The sequence below is a fragment of the Nelumbo nucifera genome, chromosome 3, assembly GCF_055504915.1.
Source record: "Nelumbo nucifera cultivar China Antique chromosome 3, China Antique-T2T, whole genome shotgun sequence".
NCBI lineage: Eukaryota > Viridiplantae > Streptophyta > Magnoliopsida > Proteales > Nelumbonaceae > Nelumbo > Nelumbo nucifera.
The window spans coordinates 49,681,236-49,702,356 of NC_142651.1; the positions used below are offsets into that span (position 1 = coordinate 49,681,236).

Here is a 21,121-nt window from a genome sequence, read left to right on the forward strand (position 1 = left end):
AGCAGAAGTGAGACGAATGCAACGTCACTGCAGGGTACACTCTGCTAAACAAGCCTGATGGCACCTACCAATATCAACACTCCCTTCGGCCGAAGCCGAGAGCCCATTCGAACCCCCACCTCGGCCTCGGGAGGGGGGGCAAATGATGTAGGCGCATTCGGCTGGCCTATATAGGGCTGACGCATGTCGACTAGAGGACGCTCAAGCTCACCTGACGGGGACCAGGCAAACCCAATCATAGGGCACTGCGTGGTTCTGGTAGAACATCTTTCCAGGCCCTCGTACGACTCGCATCTGGACCATTTGTGCCCAACTACCCCTTGGCAACTCCGGCTATAAATACAAGGCACCCCCCATAAGGTAGGGATGGGAAAACCTCTGTGATCTCTAGTGCTCTCTCCTCTAAGGACTTAGCGCTATCTGAGACCTCGTCTGGACCCCTCGGTTCTAGACTCATTGCTTACCTTGGGCACGTACTAACTTGACCGTTGGAGTCCTCACGTCGGGTTATCACCCGAGGCCTCTGACATCTTCTCCCTTGTAGATTCATCGCCAAGAGCCGCATCTCGTCCCTCTTTGGGCACCCTTCTCAGTACTAATCCTCGACTTCTACAATATCCAAAGGAGTGATTTGCCTTGGCCTCCAGCCCTCAGCCTCGGCTCATCTCCTCTGGACCTTCAAAGCCTTTGGCCTTCCTTCATAGATTGAGAGAAAATTTACTTTGTTACCCTCAGCCAAACCGAACATCAGCACATAATCGAAGAGATTGAATCGTGGAATTGGGGCTGGAGCACTATGAAATTTTGTAAGATTCATTAATTGATTATTTTATGTTTTAATTAAAGCATGGCCAAGGCATCATGAACCAGATCGAAAGAAATTTATGAGTGAGATGAGGATGCCATTTAAAGAGCATAAACATACTCCACTAGTGAAATGAGAATTTCTTCCTTATTGCTAATGTTGTTTCCTTTCCATGGTGATGAAGAACAAGCAAAGGCGCTACCTTTCACATCTCTCATCAAACTTCAAACCAATCACAACTAGTAAGTCTTCTATAACAAAGAAAGTAACTCGATGTGGAACATGATTAATGTATTCATGAAACTCAAATATGGCCCTGTTGGCCTGCTTCTGAACCATTCAACTCAGTAATCACATTGGAATGTTCTCCCTGCTTTTGAACCATTCATGAGGGCAAGGTTTATTTTCATTCTAATGTTCAAAATGGAGTGGGTTTCTTTGTTTAAGGTTTTTAGTACTCAGTTCAACCAAAGCGTCCCACAAAGCGTCCATAGGATGTGAACCGAAGGGTCCATCGACAGCGTGCCCAACTGGTGCCCCACAGTACATCCTACGATTCTAACCATGTATTGGGAATATCTCCCCATGATAGGTACAAGAGATGTTCTTAGGGTAGAAACGAATCGAGTTTTTCATGAGCTATTCAAGTTCGGCTCGTAAAAAATTCGATTTGGCTCAATTTAACCCGAGCTTTGAACTAAGTTCAAACCCAATATATAGATTCCTTTGCTAACTGAGCCGAATTCTAGCCCAATGAAGTTCGACTTGTCATGTTCACGAGCTTAATAGAGCTTAGGAATGGCAGCGGGATGGGGATCATATTCCCCGTCCCCGACCCCGATTATGAACTTAACCCCGTTCCTGCCCCTGATCCCTGTCGAGGATAAAATTTGTCCTCCTTCCCTGATCCCTAATGAGGATGGGTTCCTCGCGGGGACTCAAATCCCCGAATTTTTTTTAGATAACAGTATTTATTTAAAAAATAAATAAAAATTTTAAATTATAAATAATTTTTTAAATATGTTTTGATATATATATATATATATATATATATATATATATATATATATATATATATATATATATATATATTATTTATACATACATAATCGGGGTCAGGGCGGGGCGGGGTGGGACGGAGACCTCAATCCCCATCCCCAACCTTGATCCCGATTGGGGATTCCTATTAATCCCCATCCCCATCCCCGATCCCGATTGGGGATTTCTATTAATCCCCATCCCCGTTTTCGTCCCGCCAAAACAATCTCCATCTCCGACCCCATTCGGTTGGGGAAGTCGAATCTCCACTGGGGATGGAGAAAATTGCCACCCCTATATATATAGAATTTTATTATATATAAAATAATATTTATATATAATTTTTATTTTTTAGAAAGCTTAACTTGTAATTGAACTTGACCCAAGCTTGAACTTACCAACTTTTAAACCACCGAATTTGAACTCAAGTCTCTGGCTCGAACCGGAATCCACCCTTAGATATTTCCAATGCATGGTGAAATGTGCATGTAAAGCACGTGTTGGAAGTTGAGACAAGATGGCTAAATGAGGCCCTTGATGGATGGATTCTAGTGGTCCCATCGAGAAGTCAATTCACCTAATTCAAAGTGGGGCCATAACAATACATTAAAGCCCTTGCGTGTTGGAAATTGAGACAAGATGGGTAGGGCTAAATCAAGGCCTTTGATAGGTCCCATTGATAGGTCACTTCACCTAATTCAAGGTGGGGCCATAACAATACATTAAACCCCATGCGTGTTGGAACTTGGAAGTTGACACAAGATGGATCTTATAACGATTGTGTGTCAGCTTAGAACTAAATCAAGGACTTTGATGTGTTCTAGTTAGGGGTGAGAAAAACCAAATCGATCAAAAAAATTAGGGAAAAGTATGAAAACACACAATGCAGAATTCATGGTCAGGATGCATTCCCCCTGTACTTTGGGCCTAATAAATTCTGATATGGGCTGATTGGTACTTCTCCCAAAAAATTAATTGAAACGGAATTAAAAGATTAGTTAATTGAACTGGTAGGTTTGGTATTTTTAGAAAATGGAATGTATCGATTTGGTTTCGGTTAACCAATATAGAAAAACGATGGTTAATCGAACTGATCAATATTCATATATTTCTATATATTTTATATATTTATATATATATATATTATAAATTAATAAATATGTATTATATATAAACATATATATTTATAATATATGATATATTTTTTTTATTATTTAAAATATAATATTATATATATAAATTTTATTATATATTTATATACATTTTTATAGTATATATTATAAAAATTAAAAAACCAATAAAATTAATCAGTCAATCAGTTAATCGACTGACTTCGATTTAATTTCGATTACCGATTTTCCAAAAAACGGAAATACTGATTTAGTTCCGAAACAAAGTTCACAGTTCGGTTTAACCGAACCGTGAGGAGTGGTCCCATCGAGAAGTCAATTCACCTAATTCAAGGTGGAGCCATAACAACACATTAAAGCCTTTTATTTCCTTGTTTCAACGCAGCACTGCAAGTATCTAACAAATGTGGTTTGAAGGATGCGGGCGGAGAACCTCAATAACCCAAACGACAAGGAGAACCTCAGACCCTTGTTTAATCCAAGTCTTATGGCATCCTCTGAAAAATAACCTTATAAAGAGGAAGAATAAATTTGGGTTATCAAAATTGGGGTACGGTTATGGTAAGGGCAAAAGTGGGTTTTCAAAAAGTTGAAAGTGTCACTTGACATCAATTTTAACATATGGAATGTGACAGTAACCAAGGGAGGGGTAGTATTTCTTATATTTTTGAAATTTCAGGGATATTTTAAGCACGTTTTGAAACTTTAGGGGTGCTTTAAATACTTGTCGGAAAAATTAGGGCACTTTAATTAATTAATCCATTTTGACTTTTGCTCTTTTATAAAGGCAAATGCTAGTTCGTGGAAATTATACTAGATTTTATGCTATGAGAATGAAATGAGACCACACACACCTCCTAGATGAGATGTGATCATTTTGTGGGTCGCTTGGAAGGAAAGGTGTAAAACAGACTATTATATACACATACTAGTAGTGATCTGTTTGATGCATGGATTGCTGTTAAAAAATGCATTTTTTTAAGGGAAAACATGAAGTAATAATGATTGACCAAATTTTTTATATATTTTTAGTTTTTTTACATATAAAATAGTAGAAAAAATATTTTTCTTTTCTTTTTTTGTTATTAAGCTTTAACTGCTTAATAGTTTATATATTATGAGAAGTAGATAAATTAACTGCTTAGCATGAGAACAAAATTGCTGATGGCTCAATTGGTAGATTCTCTAGCTAGTTGTAATGATGACCTGGGATCAAATCTTGCCACCAGGGAGAACATTAGAATGAAAAACTTCCTCTTAAGTGATGCCCATCTAAGTCCAATTTAAGCATTATTTTTTTGGGTTATGTCTAGTTTATCTGATCACAATCTAAGTTACACTTTAGTGAGAGTGGCCAATTTCTTATGCTCTAGATAAATTTGTATTATTCTTTTGTATCTTAATGTTAGTTTTTATAAATTTTTAAATTATATCGTTTTGTTGTTTCATATTATTTTTTATTTAAATTTATAAAAAACTTCCTCTTATTACAAATCTATAGTCCACCATTGTATTTCCACCCTAACAAAAGCCTCCCTATAGTTTTGAAAAAAGTTCAAATGCCTCCTTTTTGCTAGTTTTTCATCAACAAAAAATGGAGTTACCAAAATACCCCTATCATTGTTAAGACATTATTGTACACAATTTAAAGTTTCAACTCTACACTTCACTAATTTATGTTTCTTGACAACTTTCAAAGATCTACTCTTCTTGGACCAAGTAAGGTAAAAAGGATAAAGCAAAGTAAAAGGAAGTTAAGGGCAAATTTGGTGTTTTCTTTTAAATGAATGTATTACATCAACATTTTCTATTTCAAATGCTAATGAAAGGAAGGTATTTGCACCTTTTTCCAAAACAATAGGGGAGGTTTTGTTAAGGTCAAAAGACTCGAAACACAGGGGCCTTTCATAACATTGTTAGAAAATCCAAGGAGATTTTTATAATTTTTCCCATATTTAAATGAAATTTAAATTAAGTGTAAATAAATTTAACTATATTTAAAAATAATAAATTTTATTAATATTTTTAAATTTAAGTAACTATATTTAGTTTTTCTTTTTCAATGGAACTTAAGGTGGTTTTAAATTAGTAAAAATTAATTATAAAACTAATAATTGTTAGATAGTTTTGTATTGGTTTTATATTAAATTTAAATGGATATTACTTTTTGATTTATGTTATTTATTTTTATTAATTAATTTATTTTTAATATATTAATAAACATATTTTTATCAATAATAATTAATATATATATTTTTTATTTTATGTAAGTAACTTACTAAATTATTTTTGCCATTGTTAATTAATTTTTATTATTTTCAAATGGAATATAAATGGATTATAATTTTTGTGATATTTTATTCAATGCTTTAAACCTATCGTTGACTCGGATGGGTGAACCATTCAAACCGCCACACTTTTATTTTTAATTTTAGGTTTTCTAAAACCCACTCCATTTATCTTGGGTGGTTGAACCACTCACCCTTTTGACCCAGTCATTACATGTTACAATATACAATATATTGAAAAGTTGTGGAGGACTTAACTTTGTACCTAGTTATTTGATTGGGGTTATCTTTTTTTTTTATTTTGTATAACTGTTCACAATCTTTGAAGCCCCACTAGACAAAAAAAAAATAAATAAATAAAAACTCAGTATTGCCCTCAAATTTCACTTTTTGGTTCTTTTATTTATACATGTAAAATGTAATTATATTATGTTATACATATATAGATAGATGGCATGTCATGGTTTTACTTATCCAACTTGGACAGTTGAACCATTGACTCATGGCCTAGAGGCAAAAGGTATTTAGCCTCCAAGTCAATTTATTAAAATATTGACTTTATTTGTCAAGTGAAGTAATAATATTTATTCTGAAATGCAAATTGTTATTTGATTAACTAACTTAAAATTTACTATCTTTTAAATGGAAGTACATATTGATAAAGTTAATGTATTTTAGGCAATTTAATGGAATGATAAAGAGGACAGAGAATTAATGACATGAGTTATTGAATAAGAGAGTATAATTAATGAGGAGAGATAATTAAAGGAGTTAATAGGAAAGAAGAGAGAGTGTGTTAATAGTGAATTCATGATGAAAGCTAAAAGTATTAAAGGTGATTTATCAATTGAGTTATTTTGTTCAATTTTAAAATAAAAAAATAAAAAACATACAAAGGATAAATGCCTTTGAGAAAAGGACCAGAAAGTAGGAATGCCAACTTGGCACATTCCCTTTTAATATATAAAAAATATAGATTGTTTTTCTATGGGCTCACTTAAGATGGTTTGTGGTTCCATAATCATAAAATTGGTGCCAACTCAGCATCACATAGCCATTTCTTCAATGGAGTTTGAAATAATGTTTGGTTAAGTTGTTAATTAATAGAACGCTTTTCTTGATTCTTATGCCTCATCCATTGACGTTTCTCCAATGGCTAAACATATTTTTACTGTTCATCTTATGTGACGCCTAATGATATCTAACTGTCATAAAAAGCAACAATAAAGGTTTTGTCCAGATTCATAAAGAGATATTCCAATTTTGAAGAAAACTTGTAGTTTTGTAGATAAAGGCAATGCAACTAAACAGCCTCAAAGCTTCAACATCAATCCATGGTATTCTGATATGTTAGGTGGCACCAAGGCAGTGTTTGGCATTGATGTCATTGCCCCATAAAATGGCACCATATGATCAGAAAAAGCGGTGCTCTAGAAAGCAGCTTCTTGTTTGGTTTCGTTTTTTCAGAAAAAACACTGTTCTAGACCGTTCGAACTGAATGGATGACCTGTTATGACAAAAAAATAAAAAGTTAAAAAAAAAAACTGGCCAAACAAATTAAAATCAGTATTGTTTCCCCAAAAAAACATCTTATGTAGCAGCATCGATGCCAAACAAAAAAAAGAGCCAGTTTTTGAGAAAACAGTTCAATAAGCCTACATCTATATGGCACCGTTTTTTTCAGAAAATATCTCTAAAGCAACAACATCGATGTCGATACGTATCAGAGGGAGAGATTGTTAAGTTTCGAAGTAAACCATGAACGAACGCTAGAGAGAATAACTAAGGATCACATACTGGAGTCGGCATTTGCTACTAGTAAAGCGTGATGGAGATGTTCCTCCTTGAAAAGGAGCAAAAGTGAAAATGTCAGCATCCACTACTACATGTTATATTATTATCAGAGGGAGAGTCTGCTAGTAGGTTTCTTATCCTTAGTCAAAAATATAGCCATGAATGCTGGAGTAACTAAGGATCATTCACTCCTGGTCGGCAGTTGCAACTAATAAAAGTGTGGTGGAGATGCTTCCAATATGTGGCTAGATTGTTGTATTGAAAATATGTTAACACGCTTGTGTTGATAGCAAATCTCGCTTTCATTTGACTTCTGCTTTCACATGAAATAATTTATCAATTCAAACGCCAAGTAGGGCATTATTGTCAGAAGCCATCACACAAGTGGTAAAATCACGAAAATTCAAGCAGAAAAATATATATATATATATATAATTGGTTAGGAGTGTTTACCGGTTGATTTGATCAATCAAATCGATCTGGTCAAATTGAAGAATAGTCATCTAAAACCGACTAATTATTAATGAAAATTGACTAATTCGAGTTATATTGATTTTATTAATCAATTTAAAAATTTAAATTTAAAAAACTGCAATAGTATTATTAAAAAATAATTTTAAATATAAAATATTGTAAACTAAGAAACATGAAAAATTTTCCACTTCTCATATTAAAATTTATATAAAGTCAAACTGAAACCAACCTGAACTCTTGAATTATTATAATGATTGAACCAAAACTGATTATAGATATTAAAAAATCAACTAACTCGGATTGATCCGGTTTCATCATTTTGATGAACAATGCTATAATTGACATGTGTCAAACACTGCCAGCTGCAAGCTGCAAGTTGCACCACTAGTATAAAGTGATTACATCGTATACCGTAAAATATATCCCCAGTCTATCTTTGAAAAAAGATTAAAAACTACATATTTATCATCAAGTGTTCATTGAACGTACTAACTATGTTGGTCTCATCTATATATACCATCTATTCCTGCATCTCAACCTCAACCCAACATTAATTCATCTGTCTGAATTTCATTACTGCCACCATGGTTCTACTTAACTACAGCCTTTTCTCATCGTCAATTCTCCTCTTCATCGTCCCATTCCTCTTCATCCTTATCTCCGGTCTTCATTTGGGTAAGAAGTCGTCCTCATCTCCGGTGAGTAAGCTGCCGAGATCTTACCCACTTATCGGCTCTGCATTTGCCATCTTCAAGAATCGGAAACGACGAAACCAATGGTTTGCAGAGCTTATGAGAGACTCCCCCACTGGAACCTTTGTTCTTCATCGCTTTTTTGGTGTTCGTCATGTCTTAACTGCCAACCCCTCTAATGTCCAACACATCCTCAAAACCAAGTTCCATCTCTACCCGAAAGGCCACACGGCTCGAGTCAACCTCTCCGATTTAATGGGTGATGGAATCTTCAACGCCGACGGGGATAACTGGAAGTTTCAGAGGCAAGTCTCAGGCCACGAGTTCAGCACGAGGTCTCTCCGGAAGTTCGTCGAGACTGTTGTCGAGGCTGAACTCTCCGACCGTCTAGTTCCCATCCTCTCAAAAGCTGCTGCCGAGAATTCTGTTCTCGATCTGGAAGATATACTTCAACGGTTTACCTTCGATAACATTTGCAAGATTGCCTTTGGGTTCGACCCACAATACTTGTTGCCATCGCTCCCAGCCACAGAATTCGCCGTTGCGTTCGATAACGCCGTTCGGATTACCAGCGAACGTATGTACTCAATATTTCCGGCTACCTGGAAGCTGAAAAGAGCACTTAATATTGGATCAGAAAAACAGCTACGGATTTCCGTCTCGCAAGTACGAGAATTTGCACAGAATATAGTGAGAGAGAAAACAAGGGAACTTGAACAGAAGTCTTCGTTAGAAACTGTGGATCTTCTCTCAAGAATCTTGAGTTCTGGCCATCTGGATGAGAAGTTCGTGACGGACATGGTGATCAGCTTCATTTTAGCCGGTCGAGACACGACGTCAGCGGCATTGACGTGGTTTTTCTGGTTAGTCTCCAATGATTCTCACGTAGAAGAAGAGATACTAAAGGAGATAAGAGATAAACCCGAAATATCAGTGTACGACGAGGCCAAGGACATGGTTTACATTCAGGCGTCGCTCTGTGAAAGCATGAGACTATACCCACCGGTACCCAGTGACACCAAAGAGGCGGCCATGGACGATGTTTTGCCAGATGGCACGATAGTGAGGAAAGGAACGAGAGTAATCTACCTCCCTTACGCGATGGGTAGGATGGAGGGATTGTGGGGCTCAGACTGGAGGGAGTTCAAGCCTGAGAGGTGGCTGGAGAGGGATGAACTCACCGGAAAATGGAGCTTCATGAACAGAGATCCCTATACGTACCCAGTGTTCCAAGCTGGGCCGAGGATATGTTTAGGGAAGGAGATGGCGGTTTTGCAGATGAAGAGGGTGGCTGCCGGTCTTCTGCGACGGTTCCGGATGGTGCCAGCTGGGGAGAAAGAACCATTCTATATATCGACGTTGACTTCGAAGATGAAAGGAGGTTTTCCGGTGAGGATTGAAGAAAGAAAAGGCAGTTAATCTCGTCATTTGTCACTACTTGCAGAAGTCGGTGTGAATTGTAAGAGACATTTCATTTTAAATCTTGGCTTTGACCAGAATGAATCCACCATTGCTAGAATCGTAATTTTATGTTTGTAACTTAAATAATAATTACATTTAGGCTTTGTATCATGGATCAAAATTAGCGACCACTTGATTCAATATTAATGGGCAATTCTCAATCTGGATCACCTGGTTTCTGAACATTGATCCCATATATTTACAAATCATTGTTTCGACTTTGAAGAAATGTTGTCAATCACCCATTAGAAAAAAGATACAATGTTCTCCTTTTCCTTTGCTGCAACTCTTGATATTGATTTGAAATAGGACCCATAAATTAAAAAAGGGGTAATAGCATATAAGGGCAATTTTTGGGGTTTAATATCAATAAAAGTAATATATTTAAAAAAATTTCAAAAATGGGTTAACTTTTTAAAAATAAATTCAATAAAGGACAAAAACACTGTTAATCATCTTCTTCTTGCCATTTGTTCATCAAAGTTGTCGTTTGCCGTCGTCCGCCACCACCCAACACCACTGTCCGCTGCCACCCACCGTCGCCTCCGCCCACCTCCACCTCTGCTAATTAGAGGTGGCGGAGGCGGCGCTGGTGGTCATTCCTCTACCCGCCGCCACCACCACCTTTGTCTCCACCAATCTCCGACAACGTTGCCGGAGGCGGAAGCGAAGATGGGTGGAGGTGGTGGCATTGAACAGAGAAACCACCAGCGCCGCCACCTTTGCCTCCGGCCACCTCCGGCAACGTTGTCGGAGGCAAAGGCGGCAGACGGCGATGGCGGGCGGCGGCGGACAACAGCTCTGATGAACAAATGGCAAGAAGAATATGATGAATAATGTTTTTGCCCTTTATTGATATTATTTTTAAAAAGTTACCCATTTTTAAATATATTACTTTTGTTGATATTAAACCCCAAAAGTTGCCCTTATATGCTATTACCCCATTAAAAAAACACACTACGAAACAAAACATATGCGGATCTAACCTAATAGTAATATGCACTTCTTAAAAATTCTCGTCCAGCCCAACCATAGATGAGAGTTCTGGTTGGAGGTAGGTCTATATACGTATATATGTATACATACAATTATATATATATATATATATATATATATATATATATATATATATATATATATATATATATCTTAATATTTTAAAACATTTTTGAATTTTTTAATAGAATTATAAAATATATATAAATGATTTATATAATTCAAATATTATATATATAAATTATATACAATATTCAAATATTTTATATATTATATATAAGAATTAAATAATTAGTCAATGAGAGACAATAAAAACCTTGAGGGTTTTAATTTTGATTTATTATATTTTTAATGATTTAATTTAAAAGTAAATATGCACATGTGTGAGAAAGGAGAGAAGGAAGTATATATATTAATTATTGTAAAAAATTAGTTTGGGAGTGATTCACCCTATCTTGAATCAAACACTTGCCATTAGGGGTCTGTTTGGTTCACAATCCAAATCCAATAATTGGAATCAATTGGAATGGGATTCTGATCCCAAGGGAGGGGGAGGGAATGGTCATTCCCTTCCCTCAAATGGGAATCGGTTTCTAGTTCCACCAAACTAAATAGTTAGAATTGGAATAGGCATTCTGGTTCTGATTCTAGACCCCTATTCCCATAATCAAACAGACCCTAACAACTCTATATATGTTTGGTAATAAGAAGGTCTCTCAAAGGTATGATATGATTGAATTGAATATTAGGCCACATTAATAACACACACACAAAAAAAAAATTGTAAGTAGGTCCCACTTAAAATTCCCACTTGTTACTATGTGACTAAGAATAAAAACAAACATAATTATTTTTATTTAACAAATAAATAATAATTAATTAATAACAAGAAAAAAGAAGCTTGCTCTTTTAACTTAAATAATTTCAAGGGGAAAAATAATAGGTAAGTCCCAGTTAAAATTCCCACCTCTCTCTCTTTCTTCTTCTTCTTCACCTACTACTACTAAATTGTTTTTTTTTTTTTTTTTATTTCTCATTTGCCAAATGAATATATATTTAATCACACTTAGCCTAATCCAACGTTCCAATCCTACCAGCCAATGGATCCATCAAATTGAAGCATCAATCACAATTATTCCAACTATGAGACCACGATGGGGCTTTAAATCACTTGCTTCCCGTCCAACCAAGACAACAAATGTTACATGATACCAGAATCACCCAACACCAGATTTTGAGTGTTAATGGTTACTATCACAATAAAGCTCTGTCTCTTCACTAACTCTAAGAGTACCAACTTTATTGGCTTCACCATCACTAGAATCCATCTTCACTCTATACACCGAGCTAGATTACCAGTCCCATATTTATCACCGTCCTAATGAAAGATTTGCTCGTGATCCCTCTCGATGTGCTCAGAAATAGAGCCATGATCAATGGATAATTGAAATTCTCCAGAAACGGTTTGTTTACCATTGGTGTCCTTGTGATCACTTGGTTTGAGTAGAAGAGAAGAGAAGAGGAGAGAGAGGGAGGTGGGAATTTTAAGTGGACCTGTTATTTATCCCTTTGAAATCACTCAAGTAGAAAAGAGTCAATTTGTTTTGTTTTATTAATAATTCATTATTTTATAAATAATTTATTCTTGATAAAAATACCTTTATTAACATAATAAAAATAAATTAATTAGTAAAAACTAGTAGGACAAATTACAAACTAATTATCTAACAATTATTAGTTTTATAATTAATTGTTACTAACCAACTTAAATTCCAATGAAAAATAAAAATATAATATTATTAATTAAATTTAATAAAAGATTATTAATCTTAAATACAGCTTAATTAATTTAACAATCCTATGAACCTCCCCTGTGTTTTCATCATAACAAAAACCTCCCATATTCTTTTGAAAAAAATGCAAATACCTTCCATATGCTTTCAAAATAGAAAATGTTGATGTAATGCATTAATTTTTTTAAATGACAAATTTACCCTTAACCAACTTCATCCAGATCTAAATTTGGTAAAATACCTTGAAAAAAAAAGAAGATTTTCCTCCTTTTACTTCACTTCAACCTTTTTACCTTACTTCGTACAAGAAGAATAGAGAGATTTATTCTTTGAAAGTTGCCAGGCAAAATAAATTTGCCAAGGGTAATGCTGAAACTTTAGATTGTGTGTGGTAATGCCTTAACAATGATAAAGGTATTTTTGTAACTTCAATGTCTTTATTACTGAAAAGCTAACAGAAAGGAGGTGGTATATTTGCATTTCTTTTCAAAACTATAAGGGTTAAAACACAATGATGGTTTATAGAATTGTTATAAGAGAAGTTATTTTTTTATAATTTCATCTAAAATGATACAAAATTAATTACAAACCAATAAAATTTAAAAATTAATACAAAATAGTATTAAAATAGGAAAAATAATACAAATTTATCTAGAACATAGGAAATTAGCCACTTGTGACATAACCCAAAAAAATGATGCTTGATGAATTAATTAAGTTAAATAAACATTGTTAAAATCGGTGTATCTCAAGGGTCCCAACAACTAGTGGAGTGTAATTGGAATATTAAATAATAATAGAGTCAACTATGGCGAGGGTCGTGGGTACCCTACCCGTTGCCATTCCTCCTGTTATGTGGAGTGTGTGGCATTGACGTAGATGGCAATTAGAACAGATGCACATCCATGCTGGTCGGTGGAGCAGTGGTTTGACCATTAATGTTCTATCAATATAAATAATCAGGTACTACATATATTTGCACTTCTGCTAGATGTGCGATCATTCTGTGGGTAGCTTGGCCTTCTAAAAAAAAATTATGTGGGTAGCTTGGAAGGAAAAGTGTTAACAGTCTATCATATGTATACAGTCTCAAATTGATGAGCTTTTGTAAGGTGCAATTAATAGAGTAGGGATAGGGCCTTAATTTTCTTTGTCCTCGACCCAATCTGGTCTTCACGTCCCTTCAATACAATCTCTTAAGATAAATGTGGATGGAGCTTTTTATTCTAGTTCTTCATCATCAGGTGTTGGAATTGTAATAGAAAAATACAAAATTTTTAGATGGTCCCCATACGCTGCCCACTATAGTGACCTTACCACGCAGGGATGAGGACAAAGCAAGATGCATGCGAGGTCGACTGGGCTTATCACGAAGAATGGAATTGAAGGAAAGGAAAAATTGTGTAAATGAAACCAGGATATTGTGGATCAGAATTATCTAGTGATGGTTTAGAATACAATGACAAGTTGACAACCCCAAACGAACGTTCAATAGGTGTGGCGTGCACGAGATTTGCTCAAATTCGTTTTAATTTAGATTGGTTTCAACCCAAAATCAATCCATTGACACCTATATTCTTATCTTATATCAGTGGACCATGTACTGGCTTAATGCAATTCAATCCAATATAAATTTATTATAAATGTACCAGGTCTAATCCAATCTAATAAATGTTTTGGATTGGATTGGTCCAATCTAATATGTCTTGATCCCTCCAGTCCATCTAAATTGATTTTGGACTGGATGGGATCCAGTCCAAAACTGGTCCGTTGACACCCTCAGATCCAACTTAAGTGCATCTAATTTCAGTATGTATTGGGCATTGTTTGTAGGGGTGTTAATGTTCTGGTTCGGTGTAGTTTGGAGAAAATTTCAGACCAAACCGATAAATTACAGTTTGAGAAATTTCTAATCCGAACCAAACTATTTTGGTATAGAAATCCAATCAAACGAAACCGTTTTATTACGGTTTGGTGTGATATCTAATACAGTTTAGGGACTTTGAATCATTCTACGATTCTTTTGGGCTTAACCCAATTAGAAAGCCCAAATAGCTCCCCTAAAAATTAAAAATTAAAAATTAAAACTTTTATTTATTATTTATTATAAATTAAAAAATTCATTATATATATATATGTATAAAATTTTGATTTACGATTTACGGTTTGATTCGATTTATAAAATTCAATAAATCAAACCAAACGAAACAATTTATAGGTATAAAACGAACCAAACCACAAATTCGATTGGGTTAAGTTGGGATTTATGATTTGAAGTCGATTGAATAGGTGGAGCTTGAGCTTGGGGTCAATCAAAGCTTGCGTTTTAGGTCTAATTCTTAGCATATATAGGGTCTGAGTTGAATTGAAACCCATTCCAACTTGACCAACTTGCACCCCCTAATTTTATAAAACCATCCAAACCCTAGGATTTTTTGAAGGCCAAGTTTACAATGAACATTTATTTCTTTGTGGAGAACAAATGCAAAGCGTCCATTTATTATGAAACGTCACGTACAATAACATCATGAGGGAATTGTGGTTCATATGATCCATTACAGTTACAGAGAAGGTTTGAATTGTGTAGTCGGTGTGCTGTTTTCAATATTAATTGTTATTCATGGGCTTACTCAAGTGTCAACCTCAACCCGTGCGTGCGTGCGATGGTGAATTGTTAGAGTTATGATTGAAACAAGATTAGAGAGTGTGCAGAAGATCCGAACTCGTTGAAATTAAAGAAACGAATTAAGTGAAGAAGGCGTATTCAATCAGGTGCAAATATGTCAATAAATCGACGTAGAGATTGCTAGGTTTCAACACGTGTAAAATAGCCATGAATGCTGGAGTGCCTACAAGGCTCACAAACTCGAGTCGGCATTTGGCACTAATACAAGCTTGATGGAGATGTTTCTTCCGCTGTGTGAAAATCTGGAAATCGGCTGACAGTTATTGACACATGTTCTCACTCATACGCAAATTACTTGTCGTCAAGGTAAAGGCCAAGTATGGCAATATCATCATAAGCAATTAATTGCCAGGTGCCAAAACCATGAAAATTATTTAAGATAAATTAATTGAATTCGATAACCAGTAGTGATAAATAATCAATCAATAGTCCATCTCAGAATTCATGATGCAATCGTACCTTTTCATTATCATGTCTTTAGTGGATGCCAGGCTGGACATAAGCCTTCTAAGACGGGGAGCGCTGAACCGTACATCCTAAAAAAGTGAGGAGCACAACAATATGCCTCTGTAATTCCCCTTGAGCCACCTCTGTGTGTCGTGCGTGTGCTTTTGAATTGGAAGAGGGTGTACCGGACAGCGACAACGAAACCAAGGCTCAACTCAAAGCTGATTTTAACGGATGTCTCCGAATCTGGTGGTATCTATTCTCGCCCTACAGTTGTTTGATGGAATGCTTGATGATAGGCTTCTGTGGGCTCCATGGTAACAGGTAGAAGTGATTCAACCAGGCCAGGCCAGTAGCTCGGAAGATGAACAGTGTCTTGTCACATTTCTGACAAATCTCCACGTCTCCAACATACAACACCACCTCATAACAGGTGGTGGTCACAGCTCCATCACACTCGACAGTCATAATTGCTACCACCATTTTACCTATAAAATGCGAGCCCACAGATTTTTTGAGCAGATAGTACTGGATTTCTTAGTATAGTTTGGCATTGATGCTGCAATACTGTTTTCTCGTGAAATTGTGCTGCTGATGTGTGGATTGGAAGTATTGTTTTCTGATAAATGATGTTTTTTTTTTTTGTTTGGAAGTATTATTGTCAATTAGGACGTTTTCTGGAGCAACAGCAATACCTTCAGTTAGGACGTTTTCAGCACCGGTACCCATTATAGGAAATTTGTCACTGCTACATTATGTCTTCATTGACAGCAATGAGCTCCAATCTGAGAAAACGTCAAATTCGGTGTTACTCCAAACCATGCCTTCTCCATTTCCAAGGCATGGCTTGGAACATCACTTTTTTTATGAAAAAACAGTTCCAAATATATTGACATTTCCTGGAGCATCATTTTTTCCAACGTGGCGCTTATGTATCACCGTTTTCTAGAGCAATGACATCAATGCCAAATAGATGCTTAATCTACTAACAGGCTATACATTACTAAATGCAGGTGGCAAAACTAAGCTCTCAGGTACCTCTTTTCATTCTCTTCTATTTTTCTATAACACTGGAATGCACAAGGATTAAATAATGTAAGCGATATATGTGCATGACCCATGCACGTATCCAGGAGTCCTAATCTCTCTTTGTATTCTAGAGTCCTAAGATTTCTTTGTATCCTGGTTTCTCTAATATTGTATTAATTATCTCTGTAAGGATAATTCTTATCCTAGTAAGATAAGTCTTATTTTATATAGGATTCCATCTAATCCTATCCTAGATTAGATAAGAATCACCCTTGTAAGTCTCATCTTTGTAACCTATATAAATAGTAAGAAAGAGTCGAGTAAATAAATCGACCATTATTCTAAATCTCTCTCTTTCTTGTTATGTTATGGTATCAAAGCCATAAGCATCCGATTCAAGATTGTCATCATGTCTTCCACTATGTCGACCAACTCTATCAACCAATTTAACTTCGGTAAATCGGGAAATCATATTCCCCAATTGATTTCAGTTTGGTTGGATGGATCTAACTACATCGTATGGAGTTTTCAAGTTGAGAACGCTCTTCTGAGCCACGAGCTCCTTGGGCATGTCGATGGGACAACTCCTTGTCCACCTTGTTCTATGGTGAGTACAGCCACCTCGGGATCTTCTACTTTGATGGCAGAACCTATACACAGTGGGTCAAATAGGATCTTTACATCTTCAGCTGGCTATTATTCTCTCTAATAGAAGTAGCACTAGTACAAGTCTTAGGAAGCAAGACATGCAGAGAAGTTTGGGTAACTCTTGAGAATCTATACTCTCCTCGAGGAATAGCTAGTGTTGTTGACCTCAGGAATGAATTTGGAGCATTACGAAAGAATGATCTTTCCATGACTAATTATCTTCAAAAGCTCAAAGTGTTTAGTGATAAGCTAGTCGCAATTGGGGAACCATTGACCAATTCGCAATTAATTCATCATATACTCAATGGTCTTGGTCGAGACTATGATGCTTTTTCTATAGCAATTATTACCCGAATAGATGAGATATCATTTGCTATTTTACATGGTATGCTTCTAACTCATGAGAATCATTTGCTTCGTTCAGTAACTTCATCTACACATGCTAGCTCTCCTTCAGCGAACCTTGCCTCCAAAAACAAGGATTCCAAGCCTCAATCAAAATACAATTGACTTGAACTACCTCAAAACTGGTAATGAATCTCCCAAACCTTCCAAATACAATAATAATCCTTGTCAGATTTGTGGAGGACAAAATCACTCTACTAGATACTGTCGAAAACTTCTTGCACACATTGACAATCTAAAGAATCCTAAACGCCAACAACCTCTGGGGTTTATTGCTACATCAGGTTGTGATAAGCTACATTTAGAGCCCTCCTATTCTTGAAGAGGTTAAAGAAGCACTCTTTCAAATGAATCCTCACAAAGTTCCAGGTCCTGATGATTACTTTGATTTTGGACTTCTATCATTCTAAACATTTATTGAAAGAGCTCAATAACACAAGTATGTTCTTGATACCTAAAGTCAAATCTGCAGTGGAACCTTCTCAATTCCATCCTATAACTCTCCGCAATGTATTAATTATATATGGTTAGCAGGTTCAAACCAATTCTCCAAGATCTCATTCCCTTAATCAAGTTGGTTTCTTAAAAGATGGACAAATTTCAGATAACATATATTACTATCCCAAGAAATCCTACATACCATGAGCAAACACTAGGTAAGTGTTTCCCTTACCTGGTAAGTACATTTACCTATGTTCTTTTTTTGTTTCATTTATCCAGGTAAATCAAGTTCCTTATTTTCCCATGTTCTTTTGCAACACCCACTTTCCTAGGTAAATTGTTATTTTTTCATCTTTTTTCAATTTTACCCTTTGGCATAAATCCATGCTTTTTTGGACATTTTGTCTCATTAACACATAACCTGTCGAAATAATAGGTTGAATAGCCTACTCAACTACAATCTGTCCAAGTAAAAAATTCAATACCTTGTTTAACTATAACCTATCCGAACAATAACTCATTCAATAACTGGGTCAATAATTGTTTGCATATCGATTTTGCCCACCAAACAATAACTCATTCAATAATTGGGTCTCATTCAACTATAACCTATCTAAACACCCACTTGTTTCTTTGTTTGGTGGGCAAAATTGAATTGGGTCAATAGTTGGCCCCTCCAAATGGAACCTCTGGTTCTAGTTAGGAACAATGGAAGAATATTTGCTACTTTTCTTAATCCATATCAATATGATTGTATTCTATGAAAAGGATTTCAAAAGCTCCAATTACAATATCAACTTGCTAGGCTAATCTAGCAAAGTGTTTTGTGTTTCAATTAACTCTCTACATGGCTGAGTAGGTCTGCTTAGCCACACTCAATTTGTGCAAAACATTGCCAAAGATATCATAAAACATAATTTTGGCATCACTCTGACTGAGTTGCAGACATGAACCCTTGCCCATCATAGTAGAACTTCACCCCATCTTGGTTCAATCCACCAAAATCACCCCTCCATGCTCTTGAACCTCCTCCACTGGTTAAAAATAAAACCAACTTCTCTTCTTCACAAGCAACTCCTTATCATATCAATGGTCATTCCCATTCATGTAGAAATCAACATTGTTGGCCTGGAAATTCAGGAAATTCATTATGTGTTCAATAAATGAAGTTTTAACCATGAATTCTTCTTTCTTCGATGTTTTCAAGTTTCAACCTCCCATTCTTCTTTTGATTACTTACCTCAAAGATTGGAAGAAGCTGCTTGACTATTCTATGGAATAAAAAACAAAAATAATAATAAAAAAAATATGCACAAATTTGAGGTCATGCAATGAAAGGTTTCTTGTATTTAAAGGACAATTACAAACAAAAACAACAAAGGGGAAAGTTCTGCAAAGCCAAAAGTGGCAAGAAATCTCTCTCACCTAATACACCCAAAACGTGCAAAGGCGCAATTATCTAGCAGTTGCAATGAAAAGACATTGTGGGGGTGGGGAGGTCTGGGAGGCATGCAAAATTTGTAACCCAATTAGGAAACCTTGAGAAACCTAATTCAGTATTATAAAAGCTAGTTAGTTTTCTAAGGTTATATATATGCTGTTGAATTTAGACACTGAGTTTTGCAAAGATCTCCTGTGGACATGGGCACAAAATGTTGAACCACATTAAATCTTGTGTGTTCTCTTTTTTTTTTTCATTTCTTTTGATTTCCCTCATAACAAACATATTATATGTATCAAATACATCAAGTGTTCCACTGTTTAGTTGCACTAATGAGTTGATCATTATCAGGATTATTCACTGATAATTTGCAAAGCATTTCCTTTGACTTAATTGTGAGGCAGTCATTTTCCTAATTGAGGCTAGCTCAAGTAGAGGTAGAGTGTATTTGAACCTTTGGACCACTATTCATCCAGGTCATGAGAATAAGTCAACCTAAGCCCCTAGGCCAACATGATCCCCATTACCCCAGAAGTCCAAGGCTTCCAAATTATCTTCACTGTCCCCACACCACTAATTCTAGATAGCTTTGATAACTAAAGGAACCATCAATGTTAAACTTGGCAGTATACTGAACAAAAAACATCACAATCTCCAGAACATGATAAGTAGGATTATAGAACAAAGTCTAACAATTGGATCAATCACTATCTCCAGAACTTGATAAGCAAGACTACAGAACAAAGTCTAACAATTGGATCAATAGAGAAGTGAGGGAAAAGAAAAAGAAAACCCAAGACTATCAGAAACCAAAACCTAATGACCCACATTGATATGGGCTAAATAGATAATTACAAAGGATGGACTATTATATCTGCCAGTTAGATTTTCCAAAATGCCCTAGATAAATGCAATAACAAAAATAAAAAAATAAAAATAGAGACACTACAACAAAAACGGTCAAAGCCGGCAGTCGGAGAACCACCGCCTTTGACACTTAAACTGTGCGGCGGTCATGAGTCCGCCCCCTAAGACACTGCCGGATTAGGTCAGGACCGCCAGCTTAGACTGGGAAGACCACCGCCTTTGAGGACCTGTCCAACGCAGTCCAACCATACCTAAGCCGGCGGTATGTCGCAAACCGCCGGCTTAGAGTTAATAAAGGTGGCGGTCTTTTAGGTCCGTCGATATGTTTATTCCATTTTTAGGTGGCAATCAGAACTTCCACCTTAGACCTCTTCGGACCGCCGCCTTAGGTCTATCAATATGTTTATTCCGTTTTTAGGTGGCGGTCAGAACCGCCGCCTTAGACCTCTTTTATGTCTAAGGCGGCGGATGCATGACTGCCGGCTTTGATTTTTTTTTATGTTTTTATTAATATCAATTTGATTTCAACATTTTTTGCACCTGTTTAATACAAATCTCATGATAGATAATGCATAAAAATCAAATTAAATAAAAAACATTTAATTAAATTAATAATTATTATAATATCCAAAAACAGATTGCTTAATTACAATATCCAATTAACATAAAAAAGTACAAAAACAATA

General features: G+C 35.7%; 1 pseudogene across 1 annotated transcript; it reads left to right on the top strand.

The window, feature by feature from the left end:
- Positions 1 to 8,031: 8,031 nt before the first annotated feature.
- LOC104589613 (cytochrome P450 94A2 pseudogene) lies at positions 8,032 to 9,888 on the top strand (annotated as a pseudogene). The gene has a single exon (XR_016084606.1). The product of XR_016084606.1 is annotated as a cytochrome P450 94A2 pseudogene (transcript).
- Positions 9,889 to 21,121: the final 11,233 nt, after the last annotated feature.